The 9,328-nt window shown below is 39.6% G+C and overlaps 1 long non-coding RNA gene across 1 annotated transcript in view; it reads left to right on the plus strand.

Moving 5' to 3' along the window:
• LOC121066207 overlaps nt 1-9,285 on the plus strand; it is a 43,213-nt gene extending 33,928 nt beyond the window's left edge. Inside the window, exons 2-4 of the long non-coding RNA XR_005817582.1 lie at nt 4,969-5,084; nt 8,670-8,751; nt 9,201-9,285. This is a non-coding gene — a long non-coding RNA (uncharacterized LOC121066207). The remainder of the gene's footprint in view (nt 1-4,968; nt 5,085-8,669; nt 8,752-9,200) is intronic.
• The last annotated feature ends 43 nt before the right edge of the window (nt 9,286-9,328 follow it).

Raw genomic sequence — 9,328 nt, forward strand, 5'->3', positions numbered from 1 at the left:
CCTTCCCCTCCTTCCCTTCCTTCCCTTCCCTTCCCTTCCTTCCCTTCCCTTTCCCTTCCCTTCCCTTCCCTTCCCTCCCTTCCCTTCCCTTCCTTCCCTCCCTCCCTTCCCTTCCCTTCCCTCCCTTCCCTTCCCTTCCCTTCCTTCCCTTTTCCCTTCCTTCCCTTCCCTTCCCTTCCTTCTCCTCTCCCTTCCCTTCCTTCCCTTCCTTCCTCCTTCTCCTCTCCTCTCCTCTCCTCTCCTCTCCTCTCCTCTCCTCTCCTCCTCTACCTCCTCCTCCTCCTCTCCTCCTCCTCCTCCTCTCCTCTCCTCTCCTCCTCCTCTCCCTCCTCTCCTCCCTCTCCTCTCCTCTCCTCTCCTCTCAATTTCATTAAAATATTTCTAATTGAATCTCAATTCACAATGTTAAAATGATTCTTTTTCTCCCACCATTCTTTCTTCTTCTCCATGGGGGAAGAGTGGGCAAGGATGAAACAAGATGGGGAAGAGGGGGCCGTGGGAAAGATATTCCACTCAGGTTAACCTTAACTGTCTGCTTGTGCTCTTTGGCTGCTTTGGGAAATGGCACTTAAGATGTCATATGTCTCTGTCCTTTTTGTTCTTTCTTTAAGAAAAGAATGCAATCATATAATATATATATATATGTCTATGCAGGAAGCAGGTCATCATTCAAATGTTCCGGAATGCTGGAAGAATTAATTGTTGCATTAATTTCTGCAAGATCTTAATTGTTTTTTCTTTACAATATATATTTTCTTGAAACTGTGATGTGTTGTTAGGATCCATCTGCCAGTCTTGGCCTTATCACTTCAGAAAGATGCTTAAGTTCACTTTTCTGTGTCTTCTTTTATTTATACTGCACACTGAAATGCCAATTTCCATTTGAAACTGTAAAGAAAAGTAAACCTATGGGTATCTTGTAAGAACTGGTAATGTCACCGTTTCATGTTTATGATGGAGACAGGCAATTCATGTTTTTTCATGGAAATGAAAATCAATGGGACCACTATTCTGTTCAATCTTGCTTCAAAGTTTGGTTGAACAGCCAGAGAGGTGGGATGGCTCTTTCCTTTCAAGTGCTTATTGACCATTGCAACAAGAAGTCTAGCCCAACATATAGCTCCACATGTGACAATAAAAAGGGGAAAATCACTCAGCTGCACATTTTGACAGTGACCTCAGCACAGCAGTATGTTCCTGTGTGTTACAGAGAGTGCCAAAAACTAGTCCCAGCTGCCTGCCCAATGCCCTGCCACAACAATGGGTCAAATTAGTTCTACAAAGTGAGCAACCATTGTTTGATGTTGCCCAGGTTTTGTTCACATTGGAACAGTAATCCTCCATCTCTATGTGCTTCCAAGTGTTTTCGTTTGGTCATTAGGCTACATGGCATAACTGTTTTATGCCTGTTTTATACATGGCATAACTGGCATAAATTGCCACTAGGACACTATTATAATTAAAAGATATATATATATATATATCTTTTTTTCACGTAGTTGGAGCAGAACAGAACATTAGTTCAATTACTGTATACATTTTGCGTTACTTTAGTATATTGATTTACAACATGTATTCAATATATTTTGTTACCGAGCAACGCTTGAGATGGGAATAAAGGGTTTCTCTTTACTACAAATGAAACAAAACATGAAGGGCAACAGCCTCATTACTAGAGGTAATAAGTACTCTACAACACAAATTTACTCATTGCACCTAATTTCCTTATCAGCATTTCAAAACATCTCCAAGCACATTTATTCAACATTTGGAAGACTTAAGGTTCACCTCAGCTTCCTCTGTGCTCATCCATTTTCATTTGTTTTATTTCTGAGAAGAGACTGTCTGGTTTTCTGTATGGGTTATAAATTTGGCCCAGTCTTACATAAGGGTTTTTAAAGTAGTTTCAAATAAAAAATATTTGCTGTACAATTTTTAAATATTTTATTTACTATAATTAGATATATTAATGTCCAACAGTAAGGCCTAAGACTTAAGCAGGTGAAATTTGATGATTTTTCAGAAATTTGTTAGCTTAAGCTGGACAGAATAGTAATTGAAAAAGTTTTTATTCCCTATCTGCATGAGTATTCAAGTACATAAAACATAAATACTGCAGTTTGAAAACTTGCAGTTCTTTTTATGATTATGATACTACTCTGAAATTAACTTCTCTGAATCTGTTAGCACTAATACTTTCAGAAACAAAAAATGCTGCAAACACTTCAAAATAAATTAATTGCAAATTTAAGTGAATATCCACCAGAATTTGTTTGTGGTATTCACCTAATACCAAGTATTTCTACTATTTTAAACTTGCAGCTTTCGAATTTATTTATTTATTTGTGGCTTGGCTGTAAAAACCCTCAATTGAGGATCCATATGAACAGAACTCTACCTAAACTATGTAGTTCTTACTTTGGTCCACACTTCACATGACTGAGAAACAGACTGCACTCAAATAATCATCTTTGTCTATTTTCCTTTTTAAACTTATGCCTCTGTAATAGCCAATGCTTGAAACTGCTAGTGGGTAGGTACTTCAAGAGCTGGTGTGCAGTAGGCATTCAATATACACACCTGAGAGACAAAAATGAAAACTCTTGTTTTATTTCAGCAAGAGATTGGATGACAATCAGAGCAAGTATTACTGGAGGGCAAAGTGTCAGGAAAGCAATCAGCAGATGAGCAGATAAAATGGTGGTGGAACAGTACTGCATGTCAGATGAGCCTGTGAAGTGATGATCAAGAAAGGCTAGGAAAAGATAGAATGGATATGAAGAATAATTCTGTCATTGGCTCCCCTACATGGCTTGCAGTACTTGATACAAAATTGCTGAGAAAAAACAATTTGACTGCATTGTAGGAAAAATGACATTTGCCACCAAACAAAACAAAACAAAACAAAAAAACCCTTCAGAACTGTATTGTGTTGTATTGCAATGTGCATTGTGTCATTTGCCAAAATGATCTTCATTAGGTGAACATGACATTACTTGAACTATTTCTTAGTCTCAGAAATATGTATCATTACATACAGATCATTAGTGCAAAGAAAGCATTCTACTCAGAAAAAGTAGTCTTACAAATTTTAAATAAATTTAAAAATAATCTTAAATGACCGATTTTAGAAAAGGCATTTTAAAGAGCCCAATCATTTTCTTTTCAAAAACTCATACCTGTTTTTCTTTGAAAATGTGAAAATAAATAAAACACTTTGATTCTTTCCAGAAGTTCACAATTTTTGCTGACTTCAGTCTGAACTTGTTTGTAGTTTTGCCTATCCCAATACTCAGTTCTTTACATTAACTTGTCAGAACCATGAGTGTGTGAAGTCAGACCGAATAAGTGTGTGCTGCCAAACCTTCGTCTGGAAACAAGTATGCTTAGGTTGACGATATATCCTACTAAAGTGTTGTTTTCTTGATAGTTCACATTCTCACTGGAGATATGAAATGCCCAGGTTCCAGATCTTGTCCCAGTAAATGTTTCTCAATTGAAGATGTCAGCAGAAAAGTTTAATGGCAGCCTGGCAGTTAATGCAGTTCTCTGGGAGTCAGTACTATGGCTTCAAATTCTGTCAGAGGAGGGCATTCAGCAGGAGACTAATATCTTGGCTATGTATCCTACCCTGTGCTTATTGAGTGAACAAAAGCAGGAAAGACAGTTTCTTCTTACCTGAAAATGCAGTTCATACCTTCCTATTTTTCTCTAGCAAAAGTCATACCTCAAGTCAAATCTTATTCTAAGAAAGAAAGCCTGCAGAATATAACAAAATAAAGAAATATTAAAAGTGTAAAATGTAAAGTAAGACCGAGTCATTGTTTTAAAATTAGTATTACAGTAATATAGCTTGGTTTTAATTATTGGACATGCTGTCAGTTAATAACTGTTGGTTACATTTTAGTTGGCAGTGTTTTATGCATTTATTGAAAAAAAAGAAAAAAAGAAAAAAAAAGAAAAAAGTGGTTTCCTGCTGCTTCTTCTTCAGCCATAGCACAACAGTATTTTGGAGGAATATTTGTAGCTTGAAAGAATAGAATAGAGAAGAAGTTGCCTCAGGCTTGGCTTGTTGCCGTCATGCTTTGCATGCCTCTTGCAGCTCTCCTGCTACAAAGGAGCCTGAGGAAGTTGACTAGTGCAATCTGAGAAACATGAAATATAGGTTTATCTTAAAAAAAAGAAAAGGAATAAGTAAAAATTAGTATTACTATCTGCCTAGCTTTTTTTTTTCAGGAAAAAAAAATCTATAAAGCAGTAACAACTGATTTTACTCTTAAAGATGTGCTTGATGTTCATTATCAATATATGCAAGAACACATCAATGTGTAGGGTCATTTAGAAAAGCATCTTTTACTTTCAGTTTGCAGTTAGTAAAAGTGACTTCTTAATACACAAGGCAGGATAAAGTATTCTGCAATAAATATACTTAAAACATATTCACCTTCATTGTATTTTACAGACATTAAGGAATAATATGTGGGATGTAGCTGGAACAGAAAAGAAGGGCATTTTGAATCAGTAAAAATAGTGGTGGTAACTTCATATCTGTTACGTCCTCTTTACTATGGTGTATGAGCTATAAGTGGTTTTTCCAGCACACAGTGCTTCTGTCATAATGACATAGAAATTAGTTTTAGTTCTTCACTACCTTTGAACATCTTCCTAGACTAATTTAAGATCATGTATCTCTGTTTTCCATACAAAACTAGCTACACTGAAAGATTGTATAGTTTTTAATTGTAAATTTGTTAGGTAAATATTCATTCTCCTACTGTACATCTCAGAGCATACGTTTTAATAGATGGAATAGTTTATTTGGGGGTTGCACTACATGACCTCCAGAGGTCCTTTCCAACTTTAACCATACTGTGATTCTGTTAAATGAAGCAACAGGTACCTTGAACAGCCTGTAGGTAGGAGTATGTTAGTGTTTCACTACTTCTCCTGTTTTGAATTTTCTACTAGAGGAAGCATCTGGAGTTTCCACACTGAAAAGACTATTTTTGTGGCATGTGCCAAGACACTGAAAGTAATGCTGCCTCGGGGAAAGGATCACAGATGCTCCTTGATTTCTCACTGAGGTAAGTTTGTCACCAGTCTCCAGATCTGCTATCATTCTTTGCTGTCAGAATCTTTTGAGAGAGAACTGGAGAGGTCTGTGTTGTTCTGGTCCACATCCCCTTAACATGTTAGGCCGAGGAAAATGGGCTTTTCAAATGGAAGGACTAAGCCTGCTATTAGCCTTTGTTTTTTCTTATGATACAAAACACTAGTTAGCAGGTCAACGTTGCTTTCAGCAGGCTGTGTACATACTCAGTAGTAAACTCTCTGCTTCTGTTGTCTGGGAAAGAAATGCCTGTGTATTGCAAATGACTGATAATTGAATAACTTCAAATATGTGCTATTTTGTTATGTCCACAGGAACATTTTAAATAAGATTCTGTTCTATTGTTTCTGAATTTCATTGTAGAGGGCTGGTGCTTTCAGTGGAAAGTAAATGAGGCTGACAGAACTTCTAGTGTTCAGAAAAACATGTGCAAGGATGTGTAAAAATGCAGATTGACATAAATTGAGTCACTATGATAGAAACCATTCATGCAAAAACAACAGTAATGCCATGATAAAAAGTAGAGTGAATATGGGGGTATTACTATTTTATTGATAGTGAGTCACATCATTCTTTCAGTTGTTTGAATGCTAGTGTATATTCTATTAACATGGGAATCTTGGATATCACAGAATCACAGAATCACAGAATCACAGAATTGAAGGGGTTGGAAGGGACCTCGAAAGATCATCGGGTCCAACCCCCCCTGCCAAAGCAGGTTCCTTAGAGCAGGCTGCCCAGGTAGGCGTCCAGACGGGCCTTGAATATCTCCAGAGAAGGAGACTCCACAATCTCCCTGGGCAGCCTGTTCCAGTGCTCCGTCACCCTCACTGTGGAGAAGTTCTTTCTCATGTTGGTGCAGAACTTCCTGTGCTCTATCTTGTGGCCATTACCCCTTGTCCTATCCCCACAAACCACTGAAAAGAGGTTGGCCAAATCCCTCTGTCTCCCACACCTCAGGTATTTATACACATTGATGAGATCCCCTCTCAGTCTTCTTTTCTCCAGGCTGAACAGACCCAGGTTTCTCAGCCTTTCCTCATAGGGAAGATGCTCCAGGCCCCGTATCATCTTTGTGGCCCTCCACTGGACTCTTTCCAGGAGATGCCTGTCTTTTTTGTATCGGGGAGCCCAGAACTGGACACAGTACTCCAGGTGAGGCCTGACCAGGGCAGAGCAGAGGGGGGGCATCACCTTCCTTGACCTGCTGGCCATGCTCCTTTTAATGCACGCCAGGATCCCATTGGCCCTCTTGGCCACCAGGGCACACTGCTGGCTCATGGTCATCCTGTCGTCCACCAGGACCCCCAGGTCCTTCTCCTCAGAGCTCCTCTCCAGCAGGTCGTCCCCCAGCCTGTACTGATATGTCCGGTTGTTCCTTCCCATGTGCAGGACTCTACTCTTGCTCTTAATAAACCTCATTTGGTTTCTTCCTGCCCATCTCTCCAGCCGGTCCAGGTCTCGCTGAATGGTGGCACAGCCTTCTGGCGTGTCGGCCACTCTTCCCAGCTTTGTGTCATCGGCGTACTTGCTGAGGGCCGACACTATTCCCTCATCAATGTCGTCGATGAAGATGTTGAACAAGAGTGGACCCAGCACCGACCCCTGGGTAACGCCACTAGTCAGACATCTCCAGCCGGACTCTGCACCGCTGATCACCACCCTCTGAACTCAGCCAGTCAGCCAGTTCTCAACCCACCCTACTGTACACCCCTCTATCCCATACTTTCTCAGCTTTGCTATCAGGATGTCATGGGAGACAGTATTGAAAGCTTTGCTAAAGTCAAGGTAGATGACATCAGCAAGGCTTTCGATACTGTTTTTTAAAACAAAAATAATTCCTGTAGAGCAAATCAAATATTAAAACCAAGCTGTGTCACTTAGATTGAATTATTTGAAGTATGACATGGATAAATTATCCTGATCAATAGAGGAATAGAAATTGATCTGAAGGGTGCTAGGATGTCTGATGTGTCATTCTATCTGTCAAGTAAAAAGGAGAGAGCCATGAATTGAGGATAAGAGCGGAAGCTTAAATCACAAAATTTATAGCTGATCAGACCAGAGGTATTTCTCAGAGCTTTCACCTTTTGCTGTATAACCATCTGTAGTTAGCTAAATGACTGTGTTACTCTGCACTAAATTTCATCACCAGTTTTATCACCAAGTGACTTCTATTGTACCCTTTGTGGTGCTGTGCTCACTTTCAGCATCTCAGCAGACCATCTCACTTTCTACCTGTCCCAATTAAGACTAATCCACAAACATCTCTGTTACCACCAAAATGCTGGAAGGAACAAAAAGGCTTTCTAAGACAAGGATCATGGAATTTATTTCAAAAGATTACTGCTATCTTTAATATAGTATTTTTCAATGTTTCTATGGAGGACATGCAGGTTGCCCTAGGCTTCCTTGGCTGAATGAGGACTAGAAACAATGTTGTGGTTGTAATTAAAGATTTATTATTACAATTGGTGTAATTTATTATCTATAATATCTCTGCAGATTGGATCAAAGTCTTATCACTTTACAGTCATAACCCAGACTCAGATTTTATGTAAAATAAAAGGTGCTCGAGAGAGTCCAGAGAAGGGCAATGAAGCTGGTGAGGGGTCTCGAGAACAAGTCTTACGGGGAGCGGCTGAGGGAGCTGGGATTTTTCAGCCTGGAGAAGAGGAGGCTCAGGGGCAACCTTATTGCTCTCTACAGGTACATTAAAGGAGGCTGTAGTGAGGTGGGGGTTGGTCTATTCTCCCACGTGCCAGGTGACTGGACGAGGGGGAATGGGCTAAAGTTGTGCCAGGGGAGGTTTACGTTGGATATTAGGAAGAACTTTGTTACTGAAAGGGTTGTTAGGCATTGGAATGGGCTGCCCAGGGAAGTGGTTGAGTCACCATCCCTGGAGGCATTTAGAAGAAGTTTAGATGTAGAGCTTAGTGATATGGTTTAGTGGAGGACTTGTTAGTGTTAGGTCAGAGGTTGGACTAGGTGATCTTGGAGGTCTCTTCCAACCTAGATGATTCTGTGATTCTGTAAAAGATCTTGAATCACTCAGCCTTCAGAGGAGGCGGATGACGGTGTAGGCAACACTGGCCATCAGGCATCATGGGTTTTGATGTCCAGTAGCAGCAGGTCTGGTCCAAGTCCCACACAGGACTTGCTGCTGCTTGGTTTCATGGACAGTACTCCCTGTTCTGTTATGTTTCCCAGTTTCATGAAGTTGTCACTGCATCCTGGCAACCCAGCACCTTGGCTCAGTTGGTGTCTCCCCTCCTCTTTGTGACCCAGCACTTAGGTCAACTTGTTCATGAGTGTCTCCACACCTTGGCACCAGAGAGAGAAGGCTGGGAGCACCAAGTAACTCTTCACAATCCTTTAATTTAGACTGTTGTGAATAATCTGTGTATTATCGGCATATTTTGTTACTTAGCAGTTCTTTCTTTTCCAACCACTTCTATGTAGAACAGCATAGGCTGCTGACATTTTAGTGGCATCCATATTTAATTATATTCTGCTACAAAACCTGATTACTTTATTCCTACTCTTTCTTATCTTTCAGGTCCTCTTTCAAATAAACTCTCTTCTTTTATCACATCAGTTTAATGTCCTGAAATTTGCTACTCAGCTAGTGACCTTCTTCTGTGATTAAAATAACTGTAATAGTTTCTCACTGGAGGGTGTCTTTGTATTTCCTAATTATGGCTTATGCTATAAACTCCTGTTAAATATCCTTGTTATTACACATATTTTTATGATACAACTTAGATTTTTATGGTTGAATTCAAACTATAATTAATAAGAATGACTGCAGGTTTCCAAGGACTTCGTGTATTGTCAACGTATGAAAAATCTGTAATCACACTTGACAGTTATGAGGAATCGGTGGTCTTTCACCACTGAGCTGCATCCTATCTAATGTTATCCAATTATTTAATAAACATTTTGCATGGATAAGAAGGACTACAAGGCTTCACTCATATCAGGAATGAAACCTGTGTGTCTGGTTTGAAGTTTCTTCAGTTTACCTGGATCTCAACTTGTGTATAAACCCAAATGTCCTTCAAACAAGTTAAATGATGTCCTTTATCAGATTTCACAGATATTTTTGAAAAAATGAGGACGAATGAGAAAAGGAATTGAGAAGATTATTGTTCATAGCTTAAAGATGAGAAAACTTAAGTACAGTGATTACCCAGTCTGATATCAGTAACTGGATCC

The sequence above is a fragment of the Cygnus olor genome, chromosome 2 (genome assembly GCF_009769625.2).
Source record: "Cygnus olor isolate bCygOlo1 chromosome 2, bCygOlo1.pri.v2, whole genome shotgun sequence".
In the NCBI taxonomy this organism is placed as follows: domain Eukaryota; kingdom Metazoa; phylum Chordata; class Aves; order Anseriformes; family Anatidae; genus Cygnus; species Cygnus olor.